General features: G+C 38.7%; 2 long non-coding RNA genes and 1 pseudogene across 2 annotated transcripts; 1 reads left to right on the forward strand and 2 right to left on the reverse strand.

The window, feature by feature from the left end:
- The first annotated feature begins 303 nt into the window (after window positions 1-303).
- Window positions 304-4,715, forward strand: LOC131330820 (uncharacterized). Its single transcript, XR_009201205.1, has 4 exons — window positions 304-671; window positions 3,386-3,484; window positions 3,744-3,798; window positions 4,277-4,715. It is a non-coding gene; the product is annotated as an uncharacterized LOC131330820 (long non-coding RNA).
- Window positions 4,716-5,014: 299 nt separating this feature from the next.
- Window positions 5,015-6,328, reverse strand: LOC131330821 (uncharacterized). Its single transcript, XR_009201206.1, has 3 exons — window positions 6,172-6,328; window positions 5,563-5,679; window positions 5,015-5,489 (listed from the first exon to the last, which is right to left on the reverse strand). It is a non-coding gene; the product is annotated as an uncharacterized LOC131330821 (long non-coding RNA).
- Window positions 6,329-7,620: 1,292 nt separating this feature from the next.
- Window positions 7,621-15,803, reverse strand: LOC131330822 (protein argonaute 16-like; annotated as a pseudogene).
- Between the last annotated feature and the right edge of the window lie 76 nt (window positions 15,804-15,879).

The raw sequence follows: 15,879 nt of genomic DNA on the forward strand, positions 1-15,879 counted from the left end.
GGAATAAAACCTTCTGAAATCACAATCGGGCTCCGTTCCGACCACAGCCAAAGATCCAGCAGCTAATCAAATGTAGGGCAATAACACTTCCAAATTCACCTATACTTGAAACTTATCCAAACACTCCGAGATATTCCATAGAGGTACATCTAAAGAAAGGGACAATGACACTTCCTCCGACCCATTTTATTTGCTTGTTATGTAAAGTGGAGTCATTGACCTAAAAGATAAGTGCTTTCGACAATAATTTTCTGAATGCAGATCCGTGCAAAAAAAATTGAAAAAATTTATCACGGGAAGCCAAAAGCCAAAAGCCCCTCAGCTTGTTTACCGAATGGACTGAAATTCAGAGAGAGAGAGAGAGAGAGAGAGTCTATGTGCATAACACCTATCTTATTTTGTCAAGTTCTATATTTGGATTCTACATTTAGAATGATATTTTCCCCCTTTTGGCAGATGAGGTCTCTAATACATCAAACTGGAACAAGTGGACTTGTGCATGTTCTTAAGCGTATCAGGGAACCAAGGCTTTCCTATTGAAACCAACTGCTAGCTCATGTCGCTGCAGTCCTGGTACGCCAACAATTCCATCGGGAACCAAGGCTTTCCACCACCGTATGTGATTTCGTCTGCTGCTGCAAAATCAGCCGCCTTTGTTCCCCAGATTGCAGGTATCTTTTCAGGATATCTATTCATATATGTATATCTGTGTACTCATGTACTTATGCTAGCATTTGAAGCTCGCGCAATGTGTGTGCTTGAACCAGTTGAAAGCCGTAGAAGAGGAGAGGGCAAAACCCATTTGATAACTTTCCAAGCAATTACATAGGGTGTTTTTTCTCTTTTGTCCCAAGTCAAATTAGGAATTCATTATACTGTAAAAATGTTTGTCAAACTTTTTTGGGAAAGTAAAGTGTGAGCCAATTCCATTGCTTTTGTTCACACCAAAAGTGGTGTCCCTCTTGTTTAAAGTAGTTGGTGATCTCTGTTGGTCTTGTAATGATGTTTTTGAAGGCTTGTAATCGACATTATCTAAAACTGTATTTGAAGTTGACTGAGAATTGGAAAATGATGTTACCGATGTGTAGCTATCGTGAGTTAGATCAGTGGCTTGAGCATCAGTGGACATCACAAAAAAAAAAAAGGATAGAAAGCTTTTGGCCTCACCTTTTTGCAAGAAGCAGCTACAACTGAAATGCAAATATTTTGTTGTGACAAACTTGCTTTCCAATTACTCCTGCGTTGCATAACTTGCATAGACTTTACTATGATAGCAAGTCTTTTGAAATTTTGTACATATAAAGCTATGATGTACGCTTTGCATAGTGAACTAAGGCTTTTGCCATTGTTACAACTACATAACAATGGCAAAAGCACAGTTAATACCATAACCAGCTATGATGTGCATGAGGTTTATTTTTGAGTGCTTTCTAGATTGACACTGCCTTGCCATCTGTAAATACCATATGCAGTATAAAATCTGCATGTAATCACTTCTTCTTTCTTTGTTTTACTCATTAATTCTGTTCGTTTCTTAAATGATACTAAAATTAGAGATAAATCTGAACATGGAACAGATGTACATGCCTTCGACCATTTGTAACAGATGTACACAATTTGCAGCAACCACTCGCTTTGCCTCCTGCAACACCCAACAAAAAAGAAGAAAACACCACCGCATCAGGCATTTGGCCATGCAGCAAAGGAAATTCCAGTCAAAAAACCCAGGTTGAGCTGAGGCCAAAAAGGCTTCCATGAACAATATTTTGCTATGAAAAGTTCCCTTTCCAAGTGCTTTTGCACTGCTATCTATGACTACTCCGAACTTTATTGTTGTTATGCTCCTTTAGCATCTGTAACTAGACTACGCACTATGTGATCCATATGTAAACTGTCTAATGCTTTTGCTACTTTGATCAATCTATTTAATATATCTTTCTACCTATTTCCATGCTCTTCTATTGCTTCCGGCTCTGAAATTAAAAACAGGACATATCTAGCTTATATCAAAACTTGTTCCCTTCAACGGGCATGCATTCGTGCTGTGCACGAAGGTGCACCTAGTCTGTTTAAATTGAGTTGAGATGAGTTTCCCAAACTTTAAAGTAAACCAAACCGAGCCCCCCAAAAATAAGGATATCGAGACAAGTCATTCTCCTCACATACATCAACGTTTGGGGCTAAGGGCCTACTTGGATGCAGGTAAAAAATTGGGGGTAAAAAATATGAAGGGGGATAAGATAGTAGGGGGTGTTAATTTTGATGGTTTATGGAGGGGGGATAAATTAGTATGTGGTTTGGATGAAGTATTAAATAGGGGGATAAAATTTGACTTTGTTTGGATGGTTTATAGAATGGGGGATAAGAAGGGGTGGATGGTGGGAAAAGCTGTCAAATGACTATTTTGTCCATGTGCAGTGTTAAATCTGATTATGTATTAAAATAAGTATATAAATTCAAAAATTAATATTAAAAAATGTCTATTCTAAAAATTTTATATTAAAAAACGTTTTTACACCATTTATATATTAAAAAAATATAGTTAAAAAATTAAGTGTTCCGATTTTCAATCCGTTTGAACCGGTGCGAAGATCGTATTTTTCTGATAATTTTATCTTAAATGGTTATAATGAATTTTTGACTCTAAGGCCTTTCAATGGGTGAAAAGGAAGAAGGGGTGAAAACTAAGATCCCTTCAAATTTGGTTCCCCAAACAAGGGCAAAACAGTAAGCCCCACCTCATTTACCCCCTCTTATTTCCCCCTCCCCTGTTTTTACTCCATCCCAGCAGGCCCTAAATGGGCTTTTCACATTTCACACAACACACCCCCCCCCCTCCCAAATATAGTTCCCCTCCCAAATATAGTTTTGGGAAACTCACCCTTAATTAAGCTTTCTCAAGTAGTTGTTTACTACTGTACGAGCTGTTGGGAGCTAGTAATATATATAATCCTTGGGTAGGAACCTTTGCAATCGCTCTCAATCTCGCTCTGTGCTCACGATCTCGCGAATTTTTATAGTTTGGAATTTTTTGAAAGACTCTTCCATGCTCGTCCTTCTGCTCAAGCACGCCCACGCGCATTATGTGACTTAGGTTGCGAGCACCATTGCACTCAAACAAAGCTTTTCTGATAGTCTTGACTCAAAAGCAGCGGATATGATGATCTTTATGATGCTGAAAGGTATAGTTCTAAAAAAAGAAATTGGAGCAGAAATCTCGATATCTCAATTGGATCCTTACCGTTCCATTTATTGATTACAAGACTGAATGACAAAACTTGGTTCTCTTATGCTTCTTTTTGTCTTATCTTTTTCAACCTGTCCTGGCAAGAAAAATATAACGACATACATATTAATGCAGTTAGCTTGCCTTCTCCAATTGCAGGTTGCTTCCAACATGCTTTACATTGCTTGGGTGGAAATGCTCAATTCCAACCAACTAAGGATGATGAATACGTATGAGGATGTTGCTGAACTTGTTGAGGTGAGAGTTCGTTTAGCGCACTCTTAACAGGTTATCCTACTAAGAGTGCGCTAAACAGGTTATCTTAACAGGTTATGCTAGGGGTACATTTCATATGTACCCCTAGCATTTTTGATCCTACTAGGTCTTGCTTTTCTTTTCTCTTTTCAATATGCACTTTTTGTTTGAACTCAAAAACCGTCTGATGTGGTCCATTCAATTTGTCGTTTGTTCCTTAGTTTCTTACCTTAGAGAACCTTTCTTTTCATCACAATGACAGGCCCTTCCCAACTCCCAAGGAAGTGTGGTTGCATACATCTCCAAAATTTTTGGATGTACGTACTTTTGAGGAAGGAAAATTCTACAACCACACACATATACACTTCATCTCTCTTTCAGCATTTTACTATGATAATCTATATTATTCTTTTGCTTGGTGCATACTTGATTTGATCTGTATTTTTTCCTAAATAATTTTTTCCCTTGATGCAATGTGATAAGTGAAAAATGGAAAATTGGTGAAGCAGTGGACTATATATCCACGAGAAATTAAATGTCACTAGTAAGCAACCTCCATAACTGCAAGTTTGGAGCATCAAGCCACCCTACTTTGTTAGAACAAATTGGTCGACAGACATGTTACCTGTGCTTACCTATTCATGGAATTGTTGCCATCTCCAGATTCTCCAGAATGTCAATGACACCATTCATAACCAAATCATGTGCTTTTTAGGACGACAAACTGTTCACATGTATCTTAGCATATTTGGTTGATTCTTGCTTGAATTACTAACCCAACTGTAATTCAACCAGGTTTTACAATTCTGCAACGCTGGATATGGAGTAGCTATAGAAAACTACGAGGTCAATGTGAAAACATAATAGAACGGTGATATGGTTGCTTATGTACTGTACCATTGAAGTTACATAAATGATAGGAGAAGCAGGTGTTGAGGCTGCATTCAGGGGACTTGAGAAGCATGTTCCACACCAATTCTCATTAATGATATCCTCTCATTCTGCAAGTGTGAAAGGGCTTGCCGCCAGAGTTTTGTTCACAGAATCATCATTGAAGTCACTCGAGGAATCATAACACCACTAAAATTCAGAAATGAGTTACTTGTAATTTGACAATCTTTTACTTTAATATTTCCTCAGCAAAAATGGTTCACCAAAACATGCTTGTTCATGGGAAAATGACTCTATACACTAGGTATTTTCTCTGAAATTTTATAGCTTCTCCCTTCCTGTTTCCCAATTTGTTTTATGTGTTTACAGTTCTGTTATTGCATTTTCATATATAATTTGACACTTTACACCAGTGTAGAGTCTAACAGATTAGACGTGTGAGGTAGTGTTTCCCATTTTGTTCTGCTGTGCTGTGAATATAGTCAGTTTCATGCGTTTTTACCTTGCTCTGGTAAAGACACTTGCAAGTCGCAACTGTGGGTTCGGTTGCGTTGTGTCAGTTTCTTTACTCCTATTATCCAAGTCCACTGAACAAAACTAGATAGAAAGAGTAAAAACTCCAGAAAGAAGAATTTAATAAGGTGCTGCGCAATAGCGAAATATGAAACTTGATCCTTCTGTAAGAGAGCATAGGGGAGTAGCAACATTCTGCAATAGTTTACATTCCGCAATAGTTTCCATTATGTACAAAGCCGGAACCTTTTAGAAACAAAAAGATCCTGGGACAGATCTCTATAGCTATAGGTGCTCTGGCGATTATATGCCGTTACAGGTCCTTTTGGCTTAGTTACTCGCACTGCAATATGTACACATGAGTGGACTACATTTTTGGATCAATTTGAGTTATAATATGAAGTAACGGGATGTTATCAATCATTCATTGTGCCTTCTCCTGTCTCTTCCACTTCTAAATCTTCTGCCTCACATGGATCAACATTAAAATCTTCATCAGGAGCTGACTTCAACTCTCTCATCACTGGCCATAACATCAGTGACAGCTGACTCGCTTACACTTGTTGTATCGCTCTCATCAGTTTTTTCCAACTCTTCCTCAACTCTGGTAAACTGGAAAATTCAGCCTTCAACATAATCATCACGATAGAAACAGAAAATACGAAACAGAGTCATACCACACAAGTGTGTGCTGGTGAGAGTACTTTGAAGGAGTTGGGACGGTTACTGAAGTTCGTTTCAGGCACTCCAGGTATTCCTTCAGGAGATGTGAAATGATCAACGTCATGGCCCACCTGCAAATCAAAATTATCCATAATATCATCAGACATGCGTCATAAGTGATGGAATTGATGTTCATTAACGAAACCCATCAAGGGTCCAGCACATTTCTGACAAATGAGAACTGAAGTGGCCACTTTACGTTAATAAGAAGGAAATACAAATGGGAAAAGTCGTTTTGAAGGTTGGTCATTAAGGCAATAGAGTTTTAACTTTTAATTTGTGAAACCTGTGACCAAAGTCTACCATCTTACTCAGAGCCTTAAATCATACAGTAGATGATCGAACTGCAGTACTTACACTTTTGGCACAATAGAAGTTCCTACTACATCTTTTTGAAGCAAATAAAGAGTTCCATTTTGAGGTTCGTGTGCAGATCAGCCCGCACCCATAACATCTCTGGAGTGGATATGGCATATGAAGACTGCTTGAAAACAAGCGGCAATTGGATGGCCAGAAACAACATGAAAACGATTCAAAAAACAAAAATGAAAAGGGCCCCTTACCCTCTCGTGTCCACCAAACTATAGAGCATCACTGTCCAGAGCAACCCTATACTTCCCAGGCAAGTCACACCCAACTTTATACCTGCATGTATGTGTCAGATCATACCATGTGGATCAAATGGAGGATTATAAAATCCCATCACTAGGAAGTTAACATCATCATTATAATATTCTAAGGCTTGAGTAAAAAATTTCCAGTCTTATTTCCACAAATTCAGTTCTTTTGAGGGGTTAAGATATATGGTGACCGCACCTCCAAACTTTAAAAACTCCCCTATTAACTGATTATTTACAAAGTAATAGCTAAAATATGAGAGTGCACATTTAGGGGGTCCCCTATTTCAATTTTTAACAGATCAAGCCTGAGAAGTATATTATGGCAAGATTAAATTTTCACTAAGCAAATGTAAACAGTTTCATATATAGTTCTTTTAGGATAAAGCCAACTTCTTGTACTGCTACGGTAAAATCCCAACTTGTTGGAGTAAAATCTAAGTCACAACCTAATATAAATTTTCTTTCTATGTTAAATTTAATTTGATGCTTGTAGGGGGGGGGGGTGGGGGGGGGGGGGGGTAAAATACTAAAAATTGGGCGTTTTAGTATATAGATTGGTGGTAATAGCAAAACAAGCGGCGCCATGGCCCCCACCCTAAACCGTAAATCCACCCCTGGCAACACGTGAAAAATGCCACATGCGACACCGAGATTTGTACACTAATACCTCACCTTAAAAGAGTCAATCACTAACAAGTACTTAGAGCATCCGCAATGATAATAATCAAAACCAATAACCAAAATGTGTCACGTCAGAGTTTGATTATTATTTAATCTATAATCAAACTTACGAACCTCTACCCATATTAGTTACTTTTGCATCTCTAACCAAAAAACCCCTCCACAATACAAAATGCACATCCGTCCAATTGCAAACGAATTCCAATCACACACCCGACCACACCAAATTATTCGTCTTGATGAAACGATTCCAATGTGGAGTGTTTTTGAATTATTGAGTTTTGAGTTTGATTATTGAGTTTTGGTAAAAGTTAAGTTTGGTTTATGGAATAGGTAAAAAATCCATAGATGGATTTTAATGCAGGGAGCAATGGAAAGCTGGTTGAACCATCTAGAACACAGGTGGAAAACAAATGGAACGATCAATTTCCACCCAATTCGTCTATAATTAACATTTTCCATTACTTATGTTTACTGAGAGTTGAGTTTTGTTCTCTCCGTAAAAAAGAATGAACATTACCCTCATTTCTATTGATTGAAATATTGTTGATCCCACCACAAAGTGATGTCATGCTTACCAAAAAACATATTGCAGGGGTATGCATGACATCACTTATGGTGAGATCCACACCATTTCAACCAATAAAATAAAATGGAGGGTGAATAAAATTGCACTTGTTTACTAAAGACGAGGGTAACATAATTGCGTCACCTAATTGTTAGAATAATCAACCGAGCCGCTTGGTCGAACGTGATTGGTGCCATATAACGAAACAAAGTATTACCATGTTTGAGAGAGCAAACTACTAAATATAGCCATGACTTGGCAAAAGATTACCTATCCTGATCTATCTTTCTTAAATACCCAGCCTTCATCTGTCACTATGGGTACTAAAAATTGTGCTATACCTTTTCCCCAAGACCAGATACTTGGGTCACCCGTGTATTCCTTTTCTTATACCCACCAAAGTACTTCACAACCAATCAGATAATCACTATGTACGACTACAAGAGATACCATCAGCTCAGCAGAAAAACATTAGAACCTGCAACGTCATGATGCAACTTCAGAAGCTCGGGAATGGCGGCAGCACTTCCAGCTGTTGTGAGGCTCTTTTGTCCTGAAGATGTTTCAGAGAAGTCCTCAAACTTGATAAACTGCCCCATTTGGGCGGCTGCAAGGTGTGCATAGCAGATAGGAGCCACTAGAGAGAGGGAAAGAGGTTGGAGAGAGTATTAGAAGTGAAATCATGATTCATATAAAAGAAACAGAGAAGGAACAAATGCATGAGAAGTGAGAACTAGATGTAGTGTGACCTACCAATTGAGATTGCACAAGCGCTTCTTTGGTACCTGAAAAGTAAAAGGGCCAAGATGAATGCTTAGCGCCATTTATAAAGCTGAAACTTCAGATACATGGAAGAATGAAATTGAAAGCTTACACGTATGACAGCCAGTGAATAAGATTCTGAAGGTCATCAGGAGAGAAACCAATCTCATTGATCAATACAGGATAATACGCAGGACGAGAAGTTCCCTGTCATTTGAAAAACAAAATGAAGAAAAGGCAAATTGAGTGAAGGAAAGTTTATTCCTAAATAGAAGCCAACCTTAATTTGTGGCCAGGAGAACAGATGTGTATTGGCATCATTTTGGACGAAAACTGAAGAAATTAATGTAGTATTGTGATTCGTGAACACTGGGGCCAATATCAGCACATTGAGGTCTTGAAATATCTATTCTAAAAAGTGAACAAAAAAGTGAAGCAAAGTGTTTTTAAAACAAGCATATTTGAGCACACTTGATGCCCCATAATGAACCATTGCAGTAATATATTTATGGCTACAATCATAGATTACATCCAGATACCTTGACCAGGATTCCTGGCTCTCACGGTAAAATCACCTCAACTTCCAAGTTAATCAAACGAACAAAATCATAAAATCAACAGTAGAGAAACCAATATTTTGTGGAATGGTAGAGGTCTTTGAGGCAATTCCATGTTTTAATCACCAAATACAACAGGTCTTAAAACATTTTTCAATTTCCTCTATGTTTACAAAACCAAATCAACATCTCACAAAGAACCCTAGCCACTGGATATGCTCAAATGCTATGCTTTAACACACCTAACAGATTCTCAGAAAATGCAGCAAGACTACAGTGAAACATATCAAAATTGTGAAGTATGCAATAATCATAAAACCCAGAAAGGAGGAAAAGTGTTCTCTCAACAACCAAAAAAAGGGAAGAAAAGGGCAATAACTTACTATCATCCCTGCCTGAGCGCACATGTAGAAATCATAGTTCCTTGGATGCACAATATTTGTATCAACAACAGTACCTGTTGAAAACAAGAAGGTAATGAATGTATTCAGCATGTAGTACTTCCAACAAATCACACATGAAGCAAAAACATAAGCAACCGTGCAAGGAAACTTACCAGGAGGAACGTTTTCAGGGGCACCTGATTGAAATAGCTTCGTGTGGTGATTCTTTTGAGCCACAATAACAGTGAACTTGGGACCCTGGGCCTACCAAGGTGCTGGTAAGCCTGCAGTAACAAGAATTAAAGAAGCTCAGAGCTTTCTACTATTATGCCAATAAAGAATACGATGACGGTGTCAAAAAAGTCCACACATGATACTCAGATTGGTAATACGATCTGAACCAGTTCATGAGAACATGACTATTTCATCCTTCCCATCCAATGCAGAATCAACCACCTACCTATTTTGAATGAAAAGAATTTTTGTATTTACATATTAGGATACATAAAAGAAAGCTTCTCCTACCGCTAGAAGGGCCCACAGGCCACCTACAATCATAGCGCATGCCCCAAAAGCAAAGGAATGATTGGGTGACCTAAAATCATAATACACGCCCCAATCACAGAAAGGCCTAAGGAAAGACTTCGATCATTGGATGCAAATGATCGGGCAAAAACTTTAACCAAATGGCCTAATGGTCACTGAGATTACTAGAGTTTTTAATGTTTAGCATGAAGTTGACTGCAAACCTCTATGCCTGGAGCATGCCCAGTGCATGTATGGGTAAATGGATTGTAGTTATAATCAGAAACTATTTACATACTTATATGGATGAAAAATTGATAACAGGAACTACATAAAACTAATAATCAATTAACATTGCACAAATGAAAGAACCTTCAGCATTTGATCCAGCTCAATGTTCAGCACTTGATTAAATTGAGATTCGCTCACCCCATCCCTAGAAAAACGGTAAACTTCAGTGAGGCAAGGGATGACAAGTCATTCAGTGACATAAATTGACAGAGCAAACAAATACTTGAGACTTTTGTTCGAAATGAAATAGCAAGCAGTTCAAAACAGGGATTCTAAATATATCTGCTACCAAGCAAGAGTTAAAACTTAAGTTAGTGTTTTGCTAAAACTTCTCTTTATAACCATTGTTCCAATGAAAATAACAAAGAGAACACAACTGCAGCAAATTTCTACCTAACATATTGATACCTTATACCTGAATATTATTATTTGAGCAGGTTTCCTTCCATTGCTCATCTGGTAGAAATCAATCAGTAGTACCCTAGAACACGATAACTCATTAGGCAGTAACACATTTTGTGATAATATGTTAATTGCTAAAGTTTTAGCAATTGAAAAAATAAATAGGCAACGAACATCATGTCACTACAAGCGAATATGCTATTTGCGTCGGCAGGGACACCATTTGTGACGGGAAGAGTCTTTTGCGTCAGCAATGCAACGCCTTTTGTGGCGACGTAAATTCACTTGGGCTTAGTATTTACAAGTACCTCATAATCCCATCATCCTCTCCATTTGCTAAGGGCTTGTACAGACATTCGATCATTTCCACCTTTGATGATTGGGTCCGTACAGTTGCTCTATACCTTGATATCAATGGCCATGAGCGAGATCCAAAAACCTGAAATTATTAGCGAAATGGATGAGAAGCAACACAACTATTAAACAAAAATTAACATAATAAATGATAGAGATGCTGGGAATAGTTTAGGTCATAGGCCATACCGCCACTACTGAGGGAACATTGGATCTGCCAGGGGAGCCATGAGAAATGTCCATCCCCAGAATCATAGTAGGAGTGTTTTTTATCAGAGGGATGCGGGACAAGTGCTCAAGTGCCAACAGAGAGTTCGTTCCTCCAAGCTATTAAAAAAGACACCGAATTACTGACTGACAGTCAAACATTAAAGGAATAATGATAAGATTAAATTCGTCTGGGGTTTATTATGAAACTACGTTAGAGTTTATTTTGAGAAGGGCGTTTGTAAGATACTGATCGTTGATCTTAGAAGGGGAAACACACTGGGTGGCTATACCAAAATCACTAAGACACTTCTTCCAAGGCCCTTGATAACACAAAAGAAATATTAGTATACAGTATAATTCATTGTCAAACAACAGAAACAATCGAAGAAACATAAGTCAGGCTTACCATAAATGTCAGAATTTTTCCGTTCAGGCAAGACGCAATGAATAAATTGAGGAACAGGGAGTTTTGCAGTTATCAGTTTGAACATCTTATCTACTGGTGTTAGAGGGCCAGACCTTCTATATTACTGATCTTCCTCAATCAGTGTGTGTGGACGTTCAATATGCTGATAATGAAAGCAAAAAAATGACAAATTTCATCATGGGAAGCTTTTACGAAAAGTAAAACCCCTTAGACAATTAGAATACGGTGACCTACAATGCCCTTGTTCTGTCCACATTGGATAAGTTCTCGGGAGAGATGACTTGCATCACACCAAGCAGAGAAGTTGACAACCACCCACCGTTCTATTTTGACTGGGGTCAAGAGATGCTTCAAAGGAACAAAAAAAAAAATGGAGAATCATTAGCTACCAAATAAGATATCAGAGTTTGCAGATTTAAGTAGAGTAAGGAACGGGGAACAATTATCAAGCTCCAACCCCTAAAGAAGAAGCACTTCTCTTCCTTTATTGGAAGGAAAAGAAGGGAATACCTTGTTGTTAAAGTTCCATCTTCCATTATGCAGTACACAATCTTCATTATTTCCAACCTTCAACTGCAATGGAGAGGTTGTTAAAACTTAATAAGGCATAATTTGATGGATATATGATAGGAAAAGGTGCTTAAAAAATCATTCAGTAAATGTGGATGACAGTGTTAGTCAATTTGTGGCTTAATATGCAATCATAAACTACCTTAGGCGCCTCAAGGACACGACCATCAACTTGAATAAGTTGTTTCTCAATCGAAATGCGAGGGTCCTCATCATAACGGTAATTTTTAACGGCCTGCCAAATTAAGCGACCATTGAGATTGCAACACTAGAAACTAACAAACCATGCATCGAGAACTTACATCAGTCACAACCCGTATCCTTTCCTGAGGTTTTTGCCTCGACTTTTCAACTAAAGATGCTCTCTGCACTGAAGATAATGCCTTTGTGTAGTGCTGAAGAGAGGCAAGAGAGCAAAGCTGGAATACATGGAAGAAAACCACGTCAAATCTATGCAGAAGCAATTTTTTCATAGCATCAAGTGAGAACTACTGATATATTAAAACAATATCTGGTAAGAGGCTCTTATTCCATGGCCATGCAGCCAAGGACCAAAATTTCAATTTGTATGCTTATGCTTTCAGGGAAAAAAAAAAAACCAAAGTAACATTTTTAGCTTGCATGCGGGTGAAGATGTGTTGGACATTAATCAAAGCTACCGGCTCTCCTGCAAGAGGGTCTGGAACATTCTCAACAAGTAAAGGCTCTTGTTCCATAGGATTAGGGACCAAAGACCTTATAACCTGCAGCATTCAAGAAGGAGAATAATGCATTACATGAGGATGGTGGGGGACATGGGTTTTCTAAAATAAACCACACAAAGTCATAACAAGTCAAATTCAACCTGGGGTTGGACACCACTACACACCGCATGGCGAAAATCTGAAAATTGGTCGAAGCTGACATTCCCATAACCTTCTTTTCCCCATATCTTCGTCCCCCATGAATTCTTTATTTTGAAGTAAGGTATACCCGTATACTCGCCCTTCGTCTTGGTGCCATACCCAACCACCACCACTGCGTGCATTCCACTGTCTTTTTCATTCATCTTTGGCCCCATATAAACTCCCTGACAAACAAGGCACCTTTTGCAAGGGGACTGATTTTGTACCTTTGTTCTTGAATAATATTTTTATACCTTAACAGCCACAGAATTACTATTTGGTGTTCTTCTTTAGATAATTGTTATTTAGTTAATTGATTGTTTTCCTTTTATTTTGTAGCACTCTGTTATCTGGTGGCGGCTTTAGACTCTATAAGCCTCCAGTTAAGTCTCAGAGAAGGCAGAGACCCGAAAACACTGTTACTTTCCAGACAATATGTGGCTGATTGTCTGCCTCTTATTTATCCGCTAGGGGACATTCCTAAGGAGGAATCCGCGTTTAAAGGGGGCATACTAAAACAGTGTTTGATTTTGCCCAAAAGTACGGGGTCTGTTATGAGTTTGACTATCTTTTTCAGGGCAAAATTGGATCTGGGAAATTGATTTCGGAGGAGGTATACAAATTTGTTTTATATTTGTACATATTATAAAAGTTTGCTCGTCAATATCTGATTATTTCTTTCTTTCATTTTTTGAAGAAAGTTGTGAAGATATTGGGATATAGAAGGGTTGAACCATCCTTTGATAATGTAAAGGAAGCCATTTTGAAATACCCGATCACAGCAGTCTTGCCTATGTACATTTCGTTCTCTAAACACCGTAAGGTATAAAAATATTATTCAAGAACAAAGGTACAAAATCAGTCCCCTTGCCAAAGGTGCCTTGTTTGTCAGGGAGTTTATATGGGGCCAAAGATGAATGAAAAAGACAATGGAATGCACGCAGTGGTGGTGGTTGGGTATGGCACCAAGACGAAGGGCGAGTATATACCTTACTTAAAAATAAAGAATTCATGGGGGACGAAGATATGGGGAAAAGAAGGTTATGGGAATGTCAGCTTCGACGAATTTTCAGATTTTCGCCATGCGGTGTGTAGTGGTGTCCAACCCCAGGTTGAATCTGAAAATTGGTCGAAGCTGACATTCCCATAACCTTCTTTTCCCCATATCTTCGTCCCCCGTGAATTCTTTATTTTTAAGTAAGGTATACCCGGTGCCATACCCAACCACCACCACTGCGTGCATTCCATTGTCTTTTTCATTCATCTTTGGCCCCATATAAACTCCCTGACAAACAAGGCACCTTTAGCAAGGGGACTGATTTTGTACCTTTGTTCTTGAATAATATTTTTATACCTTATGGTGTTTAGAGAACGAAATGTACACAGGCAAGACTGCTGTGATCGGGTATTTCAAAATGGCTTCCTTCACATTATCAAAGGATGGTTCAACCCTTCTATATCCCAATATCTTCACAACTTTCTTCAAAAAAATGAAAGAAAGAAATAATCAGATATTGACGAGCAAACTTTTATAATATGTACAAATATAAAACAAATTTGTATACCTCCTCCGAAATCAATTTCCCAGATCCAATTTTGCCCTGAAAAGGATAGTCAGACTCATAACAGACCTCGTACTTTTGGGCAAAATCAAACACTGTTTTAGTATGCCCCCCTTTAAACCCGGATTCCTCCGTAGGAAATGTCTCCTAGCGGATAAATAAGAGGCAGACAATCAGCCACATACTATCTGGAAAGTAACAGTGTTTTCGGGTCTCTACCTTCTCCTTCTCTGAGACTTAATTGGAGGCTTATAGAGTCTAAAGCCGCCACCAGATAACAAAGTGCTACAAAATAAAAGGAAAAAAATCAATTAACTAAATAACAATTATCTAAAGAAGAACACCAAATAGCAATTCTGTGGCTGTTAAGGTTATAAATGGGAATGATCAAAGGTCCAGCACTGATGGTAGTTATGTTGCCCACTAGTTACGGGTAAATCCTTGATCTTGGACCAGGGTCATCCGGTCTGGTCTGAGTTTCGGCCAGCTGAATTTTGGAGGTAAGTTCGCCATCCTTTACGCAACAAATTAGTGAGATGAAATAAACAAAATTGAATTTGACGAATTAATAAGTCACAAAAGTTCAACGTAAAACAAAAGAAAAAAAATCAATAAAATTGGACAAATGCCAGAGCTCTATCCAGCCTTACATTCGCTTGTCCCCCTCCCCTGTTCGTCCAAGTAACCCTCCCCTGTTCATCCAAGTAAATGGGTATCCCACTTAGGGCTGTAAACGAACCGAGCAGCTCGCAAGCTCGGTTCGGTTCGGCTCGTCAAGGCTCTGTTCGGCTCAGCTTGTTTAGTAAACGAGACGAGCTCGAGTTTTTGGCTTGTTTACTAAACGAGCCGAGTGAAGCTCGGCTCGTTCGACAAAAGCTCGGTTTGATTAAAGAGGCTCGTTCAGTAAATGATTATGCTCGAGCTCAAGTTTTGGCTTGTCTAAACGAGCAGAGCTCGAGATCGCCTCGGCTCGGTTCGCCTCGGCTCGGTTCGCCTCGGCTCGTTTACACCCCTCCCACATAACCATTGTCAATAAGTTCAGATTAATTAACAAAATTTTTAAAATCCGCCATATCCCATTCCGCGCGTTTGAATTTTTCGTCATTAGATAGCACACAGTTAAAGTACTCCCACCTTTTTCACCCCGACAGCTCCTCCTCCGATTATCCAGTTTGTCTTCTCCTCCTCCGATCTTTCAACTAAATAGACAAAACAAGAAAATGTTAGTAACTTTGAAATACTCCATATTTTATCGGAAATGAAAAACTCTCTCTCTCTCTCTGAAGATTGGAGAACAAGATGCTTTCCTCAGCCTTTGCCAACTCGCGTCCCCCACAATCTTCCACCGTGCAATGAGAGAGAGGAAGGGAGAGAGAGAGAACAAACCCTATTTTCTTCAGAGAGAGAGAGATAGAGAATGGTGCAGTACAGAAATGGTGCTCGGCAAGAGAGAGAGAGAATGGTACAGTACAGAA

Source organism: Rhododendron vialii, chromosome 6a (genome assembly GCF_030253575.1).
Source record: "Rhododendron vialii isolate Sample 1 chromosome 6a, ASM3025357v1".
Lineage (NCBI taxonomy): Eukaryota > Viridiplantae > Streptophyta > Magnoliopsida > Ericales > Ericaceae > Rhododendron > Rhododendron vialii.